The sequence below is a fragment of the Diceros bicornis genome, chromosome 22 (assembly GCF_020826845.1).
Source record: "Diceros bicornis minor isolate mBicDic1 chromosome 22, mDicBic1.mat.cur, whole genome shotgun sequence".
Taxonomy (NCBI): Eukaryota; Metazoa; Chordata; class Mammalia; order Perissodactyla; family Rhinocerotidae; genus Diceros; species Diceros bicornis.
Genome location: NC_080761.1, coordinates 55117215 through 55131881, shown reverse-complemented (window position 1 = coordinate 55131881; position 14667 = coordinate 55117215). Strand labels below are relative to the sequence as shown.

Below are 14667 nucleotides of genomic sequence, written 5' to 3'. Positions count from 1 at the left end.
AGAAGTTTCACAGTCCTTTTGAAACTTAAAGAAGTTTCACAGTCCAGAAGCTGAGTTGGTGGATTGTTCCATTTCATTGAACACATTTCTTAGTCCTGATAATAGATCAGTCCAGTTAAGTTCATTTTAGAAGGCTGTGATGCGGGTGGGCTCCCAAAGTTAGGCCTATATTAAATACCTGCAAGCAATCAGGTATTTAATAAGAAGCATTTCTATGGAAACAAAAGAAAAACAAGGTTAATGGTTGGAGCAAATTATAAACCAGTTTCTGAGTTCAGAGGACAGCCAGTTAAGAAGGTTTCTAGATGTCAGTCTCAAAGCATCTTCTGCAGCTTCCTTTTGAGTGGCTTACACAGCAACAGGCATGAATCTCTTGTAAGTTTATATCAAGTCCTTCAGTTTGTAAGGCTTCAGGAAAAAGGGCAGGTTCAGTTCTCAGTGATTCCAAATGAAAATGACGGGAAAAGAATCAAAAACGTTAGTTTGGAGGTTCGCAGCCAGATATTTCAGGAGACTAGAAGAATTCAGGATCCAGTCCAGTCAACAGATATAAAACAAAAGCCTCAAAGACAATTAATAAAACTAGGATCTATTATCTACAAATAGTTTCCACTGAAATAATTTTTCTTTCTAAAATCACCCTCATTTTTATCAAAGATAGCCAAGTTAAAACTAATTTGTAAAATAAGTCTAGTTTCAATAAATTTGGCCCAATTATTTACATAAGTACATCAAGAATAGCAATTGATCATATAGGTTCTTTTAAATCTGCTGTGCTGGAACTTTTTTATAAGGAATCTCAGATTGAACTTCAAAGGCATGTTGAGGCCAGGAAAGCCAAGCCAAGGATTTTGTCATCAGACTTTGCCTGCAATACCTGCAGATTTGGGTGAATTCCTCTCTTTTTTGAGGTTCCCCAAAATATTGAGATTCCAGGCACCTACCAGATGAGTGACCTTCCTTACTTATCTGTCAGGTACCAGGTTGCAAGCAAGGTACAAGGCCAATAAGAAAGTTGATTCTTGAAAGTTAATGCAAAGGCTGGCCTGGTGGCATAGTGGTTGAGTTCTCACACTCCACTTCGGCGGCACAGGGTTCCGGGTTCGGATATCGGGCGCAGACCTACACCACTCGTCAAGCCATACTGTGGCGGCAACCCACATACAAAACAGAGGAAGATTGGCAAGGATGTTAGCTCAGCGCGAATTTTCCTCAACTACAACAAAAAAAAAGTTAGTGCAAATAATAAACATCACCATGACCATTACAACCTCTCAGGCATGACAACTAATGGAGAACTGCCAAATACCAGGTCGGACACACATGGCTTTAGATCCCATCTCCATAACTGCTTCACTTTGAGACATCCATGAGCTATTTAAATATTCCCTGCTTCTGTTTCTTCATTTGCAAAATAGCTAGTATGATATCTATTTCACCTCACGAATTCTTGAACTTCAATCTCTTCTATAAGACAGGAAGGATTATGCCCATTTCATCAGGTTGATGAGATAAATGTGTGAAGCACTTGGTACCAGGAAATGGAAACAAATTAGATGACATTAGCTACCATTTATCAACTTCCTTCTTAGTCTGTTCCAGACATTTAGATATGTTATTTAATGTTCAGAAAACTTTGAAGTTGGTGTTACTGTTTCCATTTTGCAGAAATGCCAGCCCTTGCCTCCAGCCAGCCCTCAGCTAACAGTTTTTTTGATCTGCTACACCCTTGAGGTTTTTCTAATGCTTCCTTCTGTGTAATATTAAATGTGTGCAATACAGGATGGCCAACACTGAGCTCCTGGAATACAGCCAGCCCTGAATGGCAGAAGCCATCCCTCCTAGAATGCAGCTCTGTTGCACAGAACATGTAGGATGGCATAGGTGTCACTGGTAAAATGAAATACCAACATGTTACCAACCACAAGTGGAAAAACAAAAATAGCTTAGCAAACAAGGTGTGAAAAATGAAGCAGAACTCTGGACTTTTTGAAAATGGGAGTATATTTTAAAACTGTCTTGCCTGAAACAAAGAGGAAGTAGCATGCAGTAGTCCCCCCTTATCCACAGAGGGGATACATTCCAAGACCCCCAATGGATGCCTGAAACGGTGCATTGTACTAAACTCTATATATACTATGTTTTTTCCTGTATATACATACGTTATGTGTTATATATAATATATAAATTATAAAGTTTAATTTATAAATTAGGCACATTAAGAGATTAGCAACAGTAACTAATAATAGAACAATTATAACATTATACTGTAATAAAAGTTATGTGAATGTGGTCTCTGTCTCTCACCCATTTAATATTTTCGGACCATGGTTGACCGTGCGTAACTGAAATAACAGATAAGGGAGGACTCCTGTGTTAGTGTAAAGATTGGGCCACTGTATCAGAGACACCCATGAGTATGATGGCTTGAACAAGAGAGAATGTTAACAGTCCAGGCGTGGTAACGTGGCTCTGCCATCCTCAACATGGGGCTTCCATCTCTGGGTCTAAAGTGGCTGCTCCCTGCTACCAGCAAGACATAAAAGATGAAGGGAGTACCCAGTTCTATCAAGGGGAAGACCTAGAAATGGCACATGTCCCTTCCACTACTTCCCACAGGCCACATCCGGCAGCAAGAGGGCCTAAAATTGTAACCTTGTGCTGGGCAACCACATACCCAGCTACAATTCTGTTACTATGTACAAAGGGGATTACAGATACTCCAGAACACAATATGCCACAGAGTCTTTTGATTTTTTACTTTTAAAACAAAACTTTCATTAATCCTATGATAAAGGTTCATAGCCCTAAAGTATGATAGATTTTACAAGAAATATCTAGAACTACAAAGTGAAGAACTACAAAGTCTTTCTACATGAGCTATCTGGGAGTCATTGCTAATTATATCTTTAGAATTCAAGGATAATATAAAAAATAAGTATATGAAATTGTATATACAATTACAACTACATTAGATCTATGAGAATCTATATATACGTGACACATAGCAACACTTGTAATCTACATGTTCTATGATATAAAACTATGAGAAACTATTTCAAAACCAGGCATGTACATAGACAATGATCAGAAGATGATAGAAAAGAATATATATATAATTGTATTCAAGGTGAGATAGTTTGTGTAATTTTCTGTAAGGCTCTTTAAGTATTAAAGAGGCATTTTAAATATTTGTAGCTTAAGTTTAAGATACAAAGAATGGCCACAGTACATTTCAAGAGGGATGCAAAGTTTTACTCATGCTTCAGTCCCAAAATAAAAATTAAAACAACAACCCCCCTGAATTTCCTTGGATCTGTTTTTAAAGCTTTTAAATGTCTTCTTTGTCAGGTATTCTCTAAGGATCCATAGTGGACGCTCTCCATAAGTTCTCCCTTTCCCACCTAATCTGAGTACTCGTTTCCAAGAGGGAGGGATTAAATGGCAAACCCAGAAAACCCCATCCCCAGAGTCTTGGAGAGTTCTGATAAGCCTCACCTGAGGACATTGTCCCCACAGAAAAAGTATGGGAGAGGACATCCTCTTTCCCTCTGCTCTGAAGAGGCCTCCTTGACCAGACACTCCACCCTCCACCAAAATTATGTAGGGCCCATTTATAGGCACCGACCACAACCACGTGTGCCTGTGAGTTCCTGTGACCTATGAGGCAGAGAGAAGGTGCTGCCCAGACAAGGAAACCGAGGCTTTAAATTACTGAGAGTTACCTAGCTATATGTTACAGAGCTCAGACTCAAACACTCAACTCCAGACTCTGAGTTCTTAATTATTACCTTGTATTCTCTGCTTGTCCCAAATGATCATCAGGGCTTTGCCCTACCCAGCCCCCACCCCACTCCCAGCTGTGGAGAATTTGACCAGTCCCCTCTTATCCTCTTGTTTGGAAACCTCATCCTCTGCATTAGATCCTGTGTGGTCATGATTCCCCAGATACTGCCTCTTCCCCCTGCCAACCCCGTAGTTGCCAATTGCATATGTACTCATACACACAAACACACATGCACACACCCACCAGGCTCTGAAGATACGTGCCTTCATTGTCTAGGGATGGGAGCAATGGGGACCTTGGGGGATGATAGCTAAAGGATATGTAGCTTCTTCGGGGGGTGATGAAGCTGTTCTAAAGTTGACTGTGGTGATGGTTGCACAACTCTGAGAATATACTAAAAACCATTGAATTGTACATTTTAAATGGGTGAATTGTATGGTATGTGAATTATATCTCAAAAAAGGAGGGAGTGGATAAGGGCTTCCTGACAATATGGCTGATTCTATATCCAAGAGTTACAGAGAAAATACAAAGTGAGTCCAGAATACCTTCTTGTGCCAGAAAACAATAGGGTACTCAAATACTGGAGGAGATACAAAAGGGCACAGCTTGAAAAGGATCCCACTGGCCAAATCCAGGACCAATGAAGCCTCAAAAGGAATAATGCCAGTAATGGATACTAACATTGAGAATTTTTTTAAGTCAATGAACAATTAAGTAAATGAATGGCAGATGGTGGGAGCCAGTTTCTCACTGCTGGAGTGGGAAAATACGGATAAGCCAAGGGAAGTGCTAGAATGATTCATGTGATAAGAGAATAGAGTTGGAGACAGTATAAACTCATGTTTTTCTTAGTATAGATACAGATGGTGACATATAGAAATATTTAGATAAGTTTATCTACATGGGTTAGTATGCACACATATATTTCCTTGCTTTCTCAGCTGAGAGGACCTAGAAGCAGTGACACCCCAGTAGCAATGAGCACACAGTGCCCAGATCTTGGTTTCTAATACCACTCTTCAGTAAAGGTGTTCCTTGGAGAAAGGCTGATTCCAGGACTGGGGCAATCTAGGAAATATACAAGATGAGCCTGAAAGGTGTTGTAGTGCCAGAAAGTAAGAAAGTTTTCAAAATAACCCCACAATGATGGGAGTATGTCAGAGAGACAGGGAAACCAAATGAATGAGCTTCCAATGGCCAAATCTGGAACAAGTTGAACAAAAATAAATAAAGTGGTGTAGAATTATAATGCAAAGCATAAAATAAATATCCACGAATCCACACTGATATAAACAAATGATTGAATAAATAAAGGAAAGAGAAGAGACAAGTCTCCCAAGCAGAAGAATTCCAAATAATGTATGTAGGCACTCTGCCTTCAAGGACAGGGAACATAACTCTCCACTACTTGAAGTGTGGGTTGCATGCAGTGACTTCCTTCCAAAGATACAGCATGGAAAGGGGGATAGAAAGACTAATTTTACAGTGTAGAAGCCTGACAAACACCACCCCAGCCAAGTGATCAAGGTCAACATCAACAGCAATAAGCCATGTTGATAGTAGGCACCCTTGATGTGATGTGATGAGAATAGCACTTTCCCTCTGTGCTCTTCCTCCCAAAAATCCATACCCACAGTCTAATCATGATAAAAAAAAAAAAAAATCAGACAAATCCCAATTGAAGGACATCCTACAAAATACCTGACTAGTACCTCTTAAACCTGTCAAGGTCATCAAAAACAAGTCTGAGAAACTGTCACAGCCAAGAAGAGCCTAAGGAGATATGACAACTAAGTGTAATGTGGGATCCTGCAACAGAAAATGGACATTAGGTATAAATTGAGGGAATTCAGATAAAGTATGGACTTTAGCTAATAATAATGTGTCAGTATAGGTTCATTAATTATAACAGATGTACCACACTAATGTAGGATATTAATAGGAGAAACTGGTGGTGAGGTATATGGGAACCCTCTATACTATCTTCTCAATTTGTCTGTAAGTCTAAAACTGTTCTAAAATAAAAAAATTATTGAAACGAAAGATACATGCAGCAGTCCACCTGGACCCTAATTCCAAGCCCATGAGTCAGTGCTGTGCTAATAGCAGTGATGCTGCCCTGGACTGAGCTGGAAGCTTGCCCTGGTCAACTGCTGTCGTTGACCCTTCTGGAAGACCCCCATGCCTCTCACCCAGCCTCCTCCTCTGGGCCGCTGATTTACCCTACCCTGCCCCTCGGATTCTCTGACGTTCCCTTCCTGCATCAAGTCCCCCAGGCAGACCCAGAGAAAGCTTGAATGGTGCCTTCCCCCCAGGCCCTAAGTCTCTTCTTGGCTGTGAGCAGGTCTAGGATGAAAACTAACCGTAAATTTCTAAGATTTGGAGGCCAACCTCATTGCTCTCTTAGCCCTCAAAGTTTTAGTGTCTGCCTCCTACCTTCAGACTCTACTGTCATAGTGTAGCTGGAAAGCTGTGCTTCTCGCCCCTCCTGTCCATGGCTCTTGGGGTTCTTGTACCTTGTCCCTTATACACTTTTCTAGTGGGTGGGAATTTCATTCTCTCCTCTAAATCAGTAAAGGAGTCTAAAGTGTATTAATCAGCTCAGGCTGCCATAACAAATACCTCAGACTGGGCCAAGGTCGAGGTGTCGGTGGGTTTGGTCTCTCCTGAGGCCTCTCTCCTTGGCTTGCAGACAGCTGCCTTCTAGCTGTATCCTTACACGGCCTCTCCTCTGTGTGCACTTGGTGTCTCTGTCTCTTCTTCTAAGGACACCAGTCCTGTTGGATTAGGGCCCCACCTTTATGATGTCGCTAACTTTAACTACCCCTTTAAAGGCCCTATATCCAAGTACAGTCCCATTAGGGGTTAGGGCTTCAACATATGAATTTGGGGAGACACAATTGAGTCCATAACAGAGATTCTTCTTCCTCCATTCCTTGTAACCAGCTCTGCTGACTGACACCACCCCAACCCCAGATCCGCACCAGCCTCCCTGTGTGATTACAGTACTGTGGGGAAAGAGCTTCCCTTATCTGACTAAAAGCAGCAACTTCTGAGAAACGAGGCTGTCATAAATCCCCTCTTTGGGGCAAGCCTACTCCCTGGAGAGAGACCAAGATAAACCTGCTATAAATCCCCTCCTTGGGGAGTTTCACAGCCATGAGGAAGGCAAGACCACTCACACCTGCTTAAACAAACATCATCACAAACTGTCTTATCTCCAGTTTGTTTTCCTTAAAACTTGTTTGTCCTTCCTAAAGAAACCTATTTGTTCTTCCCATGGAAGCCCTTTCAGCTTCCTCCCTTTCCCTACTAAGTTAGGTCTATAAGCCTCTAACTTGAACCATTTAGGAAGCTAGCTGCTTCTTTTGTTAGCTCCCATAGGCGTACGCGTACAAAGAAACCTTTTTTTCTTCTGTTAATCTGTCTTTTGTCAGTTTAATTTGCAGGCGCCCAGTCACTGAAGTAAGAGAAAGGGGGGATGTTTTTCCTCTCTTAGGGTACCAACAACCCATGCCTACTCTCTTCCTCAGAGCAGGCTCAGAGGAAGACCCTGACACTCTCAGACAAGCACACTGGCTCATAAGGCCATTTGCCAAAGGTCATAAAACCAGTAAGCTGCAGAATCCTGTGCAAATCAGCACAAAGTATTTTGTCATAATCTCCTACCTCCCTATTCAAGTTCTCTTTTTACCCCAGGACACCTAGTTGTCCTCATTAAGGTCTTCGTCATAATTAGGCAGGTGGCACTGATAATGGAGGCACTGATAGCTGAACACTTTTCAAAGAATAGGCATTGTATAGGCCACGGTCATCAGTGCTTTCACAGCCTCAGAGGAAGACAGCAGACGACGGTGCAGTTCGTCTATCTCTCTGATTAGTGAATATCCAGAAGTCAAGATTTTTTTAAAAGCAGCAAAACAGATTCTACTTCTCAAGCCTTTGTGGTGCTATTCTTTTTGTACTGTTGTGTCAGGGTGACAGAGAAAGAGGCTGTAAGGCAAGCACTGTTCAGAACACTGTGTGGTGACTCTGGCGCGTCCCATTGGTCAGGGGACCCGTAGGCTCTTCAGAGGCCAAGTCTCCAGTATGTTAGAAGCAGATTTTTCTACTCTCAGAAAATGTTCTTGAATCACATTTGTTCTTGTTATTTTCGTTATGCTAGTAAGATCTGAATACAGGCTTGTTGTGAGAAGTGACAAATCAAATAGAAGTTTGTAGTAGTAAAGTCATACCGGATATATGTGTTGTTGTTTTTGTTTTTACCTTCTCTTTTCATGAGACTATATAAGTTTATTGAAAGAAAGGATCATTATGTCTCATTTTATAACTTTTAACACATTCATATTTTCTCATTTGTGATATGAGGATAAGAAGAGCCCGCCTTTCAGAGTTGACAAGAATAGATGAGATCGCGTATGTAAAGGACTTGTGTTACAGGCGTTCCACAGAGCCTTTTATCTCCCCACAAAGATGTTTGTTACCTGGTCAGTATGTAGATAGGGGAGGGGGCTACTTAAATAGTTTTGAAGGACAAAAAAGCTACTTTGTCCCTTTGTCTCTTCTCTCATGCCTGTGTTTAGGTCAGAACTATTCCTTGGATTTAAGGGATTGATATTAGAATCAGATATGCTGAGTTTAAATCCTGTCTTTAACACTTTAGCTGTAAACATGTAACTGTGGGGGGAACCCCCACCTCTACACACCTTAGTTTCCTTGATTGGGAAATGCTCATAATTACCACATCTGCCTCATAAAGTTCTTGAGGAGGACTACATGGGATGGCATAGGTGAAGTGCTTAACACCAAGCATGGTCCTTCTTTAAGTGCTCAATAAATGTGTTACTATGATTAAGGTCCTTATTACAGCCACATCATGGAATCGTAATGTATTGTGCATGAAGAACACTTTAGATTAAATTGTTTTGTCGAATTATGTCATTCACAGATACCAGGAGGCACTGGAATGGAACAAAGCTTCGCCTGGCAGAAGCACAGCATGGAGCATAGGCTGCGTTAAGTCAGAAGGCAAAACGTGGGAAGTGGGCTTTTGGTTGGGGTGGGGGTCAAGGGAGCACTCACATAGAGGTGGACAGATGCCGCAAGCAAACCACACTTTGGTCTTCATTTTTAACTATAGCCAGTCCTGCTGTTTGTCAGAATTTCGCTGCAGAACAAGGAATCTCCAGTGAGTTATTATTTTCCTACCCTTGTTAGAAAGTGAATCATATCTTCGAGTGTTATGGATAAAACACAGATACTTAAAGTGTGTCTCTTGTAGACAGCAAATAGTTGAGTTTTGCTTTTTTTAATCTACAGTAGCAATCTCTGACATCAAGTAGAATGTTTGCTCCATTTACATTTATTGTCATTACTGATATAGTTTAATTTAGGGCTCCTATTTTCCTATTTGTTTTCCATTTGTTGCATCTAAATTTTGTTCCTCTGGTCTTCCTTTCCTGCCTCCTTTTGGCTAATTGCATTTTTTTAGAATTCCATTTTAATTTCTCTGTTTCCCTAATTATCTCTTTTCCCCCCTGAATGGCTGATCTACAGATTACCGTATACATATGAATCTGCACGCAGTCTATTTAGAGTTAATGCTGTACTGCTTCACAAAAAATGTAAAAAACTTACAACTATATAGTTTCTGTATACTCTCATTCATCTTTTATGCTATAGTTCTTGTACATATTACATATATATACAAAACAAACCCACAATACATTGTTATAATTTTTGCTTTATACAGTAATATGTATTTTAAAGAAATCAGGAAGAAAATAGTTTTTTATATTTTCCCACATACTTATTATTTCTGGTACTCTTCATTCCTTCCTGCAAATCAGAATTTTCACCTGGTATCATTTCCATTTGGCCTAAAGAACTTACTTTAGCATTTCTTAAACTGTACATTTCCTGGTAATAAATATTTTGTTTTCCTTTATCCAAAAATGTCTTTATTTCACCTTCATTGTTCAAGGACATTTTCACTGGATGTAGAATTCTGAGTTGAGATTTTTTTTTTTTCCTTCAGCATATTAAAAATGTGGTTCCTCTATCTTCCAGTCTCCATTGTTTCAGATAAGAAACTCATCATCATTTCTTATTGTTCCCTGTATGTGGTATGTCATTTGTCTCACTGCTTTTAAGATTTTCTCTTTCTCTTTAGCCTTTAGCAGTTTGACTGTCATGTGCCTAGGTGTGGCTTTCTTTGTATTTATACTTGGAGTTCTCTGAGCAACTTGAATCTATAGATTTCTGTCTGTCCCTAATCTTTGGACTTTGGGCTATCTTTTCTTCAAATACATGTCTCTGCCCCCTTCTCATTCTCTTTTTCTTTGATTCTAGTTATGTTAAACCTTTTGGTATTGTCTCCTAGTTCCAGAGTCTTGTGGCTCTGTTCATTTTTTTTTCCCATCTTTTTTCTCTATGTTTTAGATTTGATAGTTTCCAAGGATTTATGTTCCAGTTATTGACTTTTTCTTATTTATTTTCCAATCTGCTGTTACGACCATGCAGTGAATTTTTTAAATTTCAGAATTGTATCTTTCAGTTCCATAATTTTCCATTTGGTCCTTTTGAGTAATTTCTATTGCTGGAATTTTTTATTTGGTCATTCATTTTGAAAATATTTCCATTTAAAATTTTGAGCATACTTATAATAGCTGCTTTAAACTCCTCATCTGCTAATTAAAACATCCAGGTCATCTTGAGGTCAGTCTCCATTGTTTACATTTTCTTTTGGGCAACAGTTCTTTACAGGGTGGTTTGCAGATTCCTGAGGTTCCCCAAGGTACTTTCTGAGGTTCCCCAAGATGCTTTCTCAGGGTCTGAAAGGTCAAAACTATTTTCATATTAATCCTAAGATGTTATTTGCCTGTTTCATGTTGACATTTGCAATGATGGTAAAAGAGCAGTTGTTAGTAAAACTGCTGGCATTTTAGCATGAATCAAGGCAGCTGTACTAAGCTGTACTAGTGGCCAGTTTTCTAAGAATTTCCTTGATAATGCCAGATAACTATTGCTTTCTTTTAATCTCAACCTTTAAATATACATCTTTTTAATATTCTATGTAATAAGACGAATAGTGCATAAATCACTTTTGCTGCATAATAAAGCAGATAGAAAAAGTACTGTGTGGTTGGTCAAGCTGTGAGCAGAACTAGCTGATTCTTTCATGAAACTGAAAAATTGAAAGAACAATAGGTAGACACACAGGTTATTCAGAATTCAGTATTTGGCAGATATTTTCTAAAAAATGAATTTGTCACTCAAAGAAAATGACAATATTTGGACAATTTGGACAAAATTCCAATATTCAAGTGAAAATTGGAATTTTGAAAAATTTGTATCCACCATCATGAGCACAAGAGACTTGCCTGATGAGATCAGTAGTGGTATCAATGACTGTGAATTTTAATATTGAACAATGAAATGTGTCAACAGTTGAAAGATCTTCATAACTCAATGGACGAGTATTTTATACAGGATAAGGTATATAGTATACTATCACTAGTATTTTATAAATTTTATGTGATGTTATAAAATTATGCATGGATAAAAGATCCATTGAAGGTACAATATAGAACAATGGATTTTAATGTAATAGAATATGAAATGTAACAGGCTATGATACAGTTTCAGATTCCAGACAAACCTTTAAGAAATTACCATTTGTCAAATTCTACTATAGTATTAAAGAAGAATATCTGCAATTATCTTTAAAGGCTATTAAAATATTCATATCTTTCCAACTATGTGAGGCCAGATTATCTTCATAATTTAAACCAAACCAAAATATTGCAATAGATTGAACACAGAAGCACATATGAGACTCTTGCTGTCTTTCTATTCAGCCAGACATCAAAGAGATTTGGAAAAATATAAACAATGCTACTCTTCTCATTAATTGCTTTTGTTTGGGAAAATATAGTTATTTTTCATGAAAATGTGTTATTTATGTTGACATGTACTGGGTTTATTATTGTTATTTTAAAAGAATGAATAAATATTGTAAACTTTTGTCAACTTTAATTTCTAATAATAATCAATAGATATAATATGCATAATAAAATACTTTTGGGGTCCTTGATAATTTTTAAAAGTATAAAGAGATCTTCAGACCAAAAATTTTGAGAAGCACCCTTTTCAGTATGGGTTACGTTTTCCTGTTTCTTCATATGTCTAATAGTTTAGGATTATATTCTGGGCATTGTGAGATAGCTTGTAGGGACTATGGATTCTGTTTCTCTGAATAGCACTGATTGTTTTGTTTTAGCAGGTGGTTCGCTTATCTGAGCACACACTCTGCCTCTCGCGCGTGGGCAGTGGCTGAGATCTCCTCAGTTCTTTTAGCCTTAGCTGTCCTGCTTGGAGTCTGCCGTGCTCAAGCATCTTCCAGGGAACAGCCAGAGATTTGGGCAGCATTTACGCACATAATTTGGGCACTTGCTCTGCAGCTACCTCCTGTCTGAGATTTCTCCCCTCATTTTCCAGCTTTTTGTGGTTGCCCCAAAGTTTCTCCTCCGCTTCTTCAACCAGTACATGTGCAGGTTTCTGAGTTTTACCCACCACGAATAGCACCAACTGAGGCAAAAGCCATAAAAGTAGAATAACCCAGTACCATACTGTCTTCTGAGTGTCAACCACTCTTTAGTTTCTTCCTGTTCTCCCCTCTCCAGTGCCTTCAAATAGATTTTTAAATTATTATTACAAAAATTGTTATCTCAATTGTAATTGAGATTACAGTTGTTATCTGCAGGAGGTTTGGTCCAATATGAGCTGCTCTGCCATTACCAGAAGCAGAACTCCAAATAAGAGGCCAAAAAATAACTGAGTTGTACTTCTGAGAAAAAAGTGCTTCCTGTGTTTGATATTACAATGCCTAGGCTCTTTTGGCAAGTCACTTAGAAAATAGAGTTAGGAGGGAAGGGAGACTTTTTCTGTTCCTTTTGTACATTTTTTTACCCTTTGGATTTTTAAACCATATTCATTTATTATTTGATAATTTTAAAATGTAAAGGAAGTGAAGTTAAAAATATATTGCAGAAACTAAGGTTGCTTTTGCAAGTAACTGCATGATGATTAAGAGCATGGCCTCTGGATTCAAACCATGTAAATCTCAGTCTCAGCGGTGCCTCCTTCTAGCAGTGTGTCCTTGAGCAATGGACTGTCATCTGTAAAATGGGCAAAATAGTATTATTTGATCTTTACAGTTGTTTGAGGGTTAAATGAGATAATATATGTAAAGCTCTCAATACAGTACAGCATATTATAAACATCCCATAAATGTTAGCTACTATTATTATTACTTTTAAGATGCAATAACTTTAGCATTGGGCAATGATGTCCAAGACACTGTACATTGGGGTAGGAAAAAAAATATTAAGACTTCTGCTTATATTTTTACCTCTTCCTATAGCTTTTATTTGTGCTTGTTTACATGCATGCATACACATATATATGTGTGTATATATATATATATACACACACACAGAATTATATGTTTAAAATTTTTTTACCCTATTCCTGATGGTATATGTGATTTTTAAAAAATTGGAGACTTGGCTCAGAGATTTGATCAAGATCCAGAAGCATATTTTTATAGTGTTTTCATTCTCACAAAGTTTCTTTCATGCCGGCTGCAAAAAATTTTCAAATCATCAATTATTTAAAGTTTGCCAACCTATAGTGAAGGATAAGAATATTCCCATTTTGGACTAGGGCCAAAAAAAAACCAGTATGCTGCATTTATCCACACCCCAGTGCTCAATGAAGGCTCCTTTGTCAAATCAGCAGCCCAAGAGCAGTGTGTTGCGTGGGATGCTTGGTTTATATTAAGAACTGAATTTATCAATAATTCAGGGAATGAGACAGACCTTGTTTTCATCAGCAACGTTACTATAGGTGTGTACTGTAGAAAAACTATGTCATCTCATCTGAAGTTACTTGATAATTATGTATCTCCAAATTAGAAAACTTAGTTAAGTTAAATTGGGGCTTGGGAAACATGGAAGGAAGAACTTTTGACCTCTAATTCCTGGTACCCAGCAACACTGCAGGCCCTTCTGGGTTTCCCCACATATTTGTCATGTGTGACATTTGGGAGTGGCTACCACTCAGGAGGTTGACACGGAGTGCCCACCACAGTGGAGCCTCTGACTTGTTTCTAAGAAAAAGACAGTGGTCCTAGTTCAGGAGAAAAGGGAGATGATATCAAAATTTGGGGGAAATAAATTAATCGTATTGAAAGAGAGGAGAGAGAGAAGGCGAAAACCCAAGAGTTTCATACAAATAAAACAAACTGTTTTTTAAACACTTGAGATGTCCCCTTCAAGTATTAGCTCTTTTAGGATGTACAGCCCAAGGGAGGGGAGCACAGTCTGGAACTCCTCGTGGTTGATGTCAGCCCCTCGACAGTCAATCTATCATAACCCAGCAAATGCCTTGGAATCTTCTGGTCTTTGGAGTCAAAAGGCATTTTCAGCCCCAGAGAGAAAGCAGACGTCATTTCCTATTAAATGTGAGAGTAAGAACATGTGTTTTTAACAAGCACATCACTGAGGTGCTACTGGTGCAGAAGTTTAATTAGGGAAGATGTAATCCAGAGCCACATGTCAAATTTTGATATTTGGGGCTGAGTGCTCTTTTTCAAGTTGGTAGGCCAGGATTGATTTCTGAATTATGTTGAAGAATGTCTGTGGCTGTTATGTATATTCTCAGGGTCCACACCTAATTACTGCTAAATTGTTAGATCCAGGAGAACAGCCATTTGTACATCTTCCTGGCCATGGTACCCCAAGGTCCACTACAATGCCTGATACAAATTAGATGCTTGAAAATATTTGTTCTTCTTGTTGGAAAAATAAAAATCA

At 38.8% G+C, this 14667-nt stretch overlaps 1 long non-coding RNA gene across 1 annotated transcript in view; it reads left to right on the top strand.

Moving 5' to 3' along the window:
• Positions 1–14667, top strand: part of LOC131420197 (uncharacterized) — a 52734-nt gene that overhangs the window by 2765 nt on the left and 35302 nt on the right. Inside the window, exon 2 of the long non-coding RNA XR_009223496.1 lies at positions 8739–8810. This is a non-coding gene — a long non-coding RNA (uncharacterized LOC131420197). The remainder of the gene's footprint in view (positions 1–8738; positions 8811–14667) is intronic.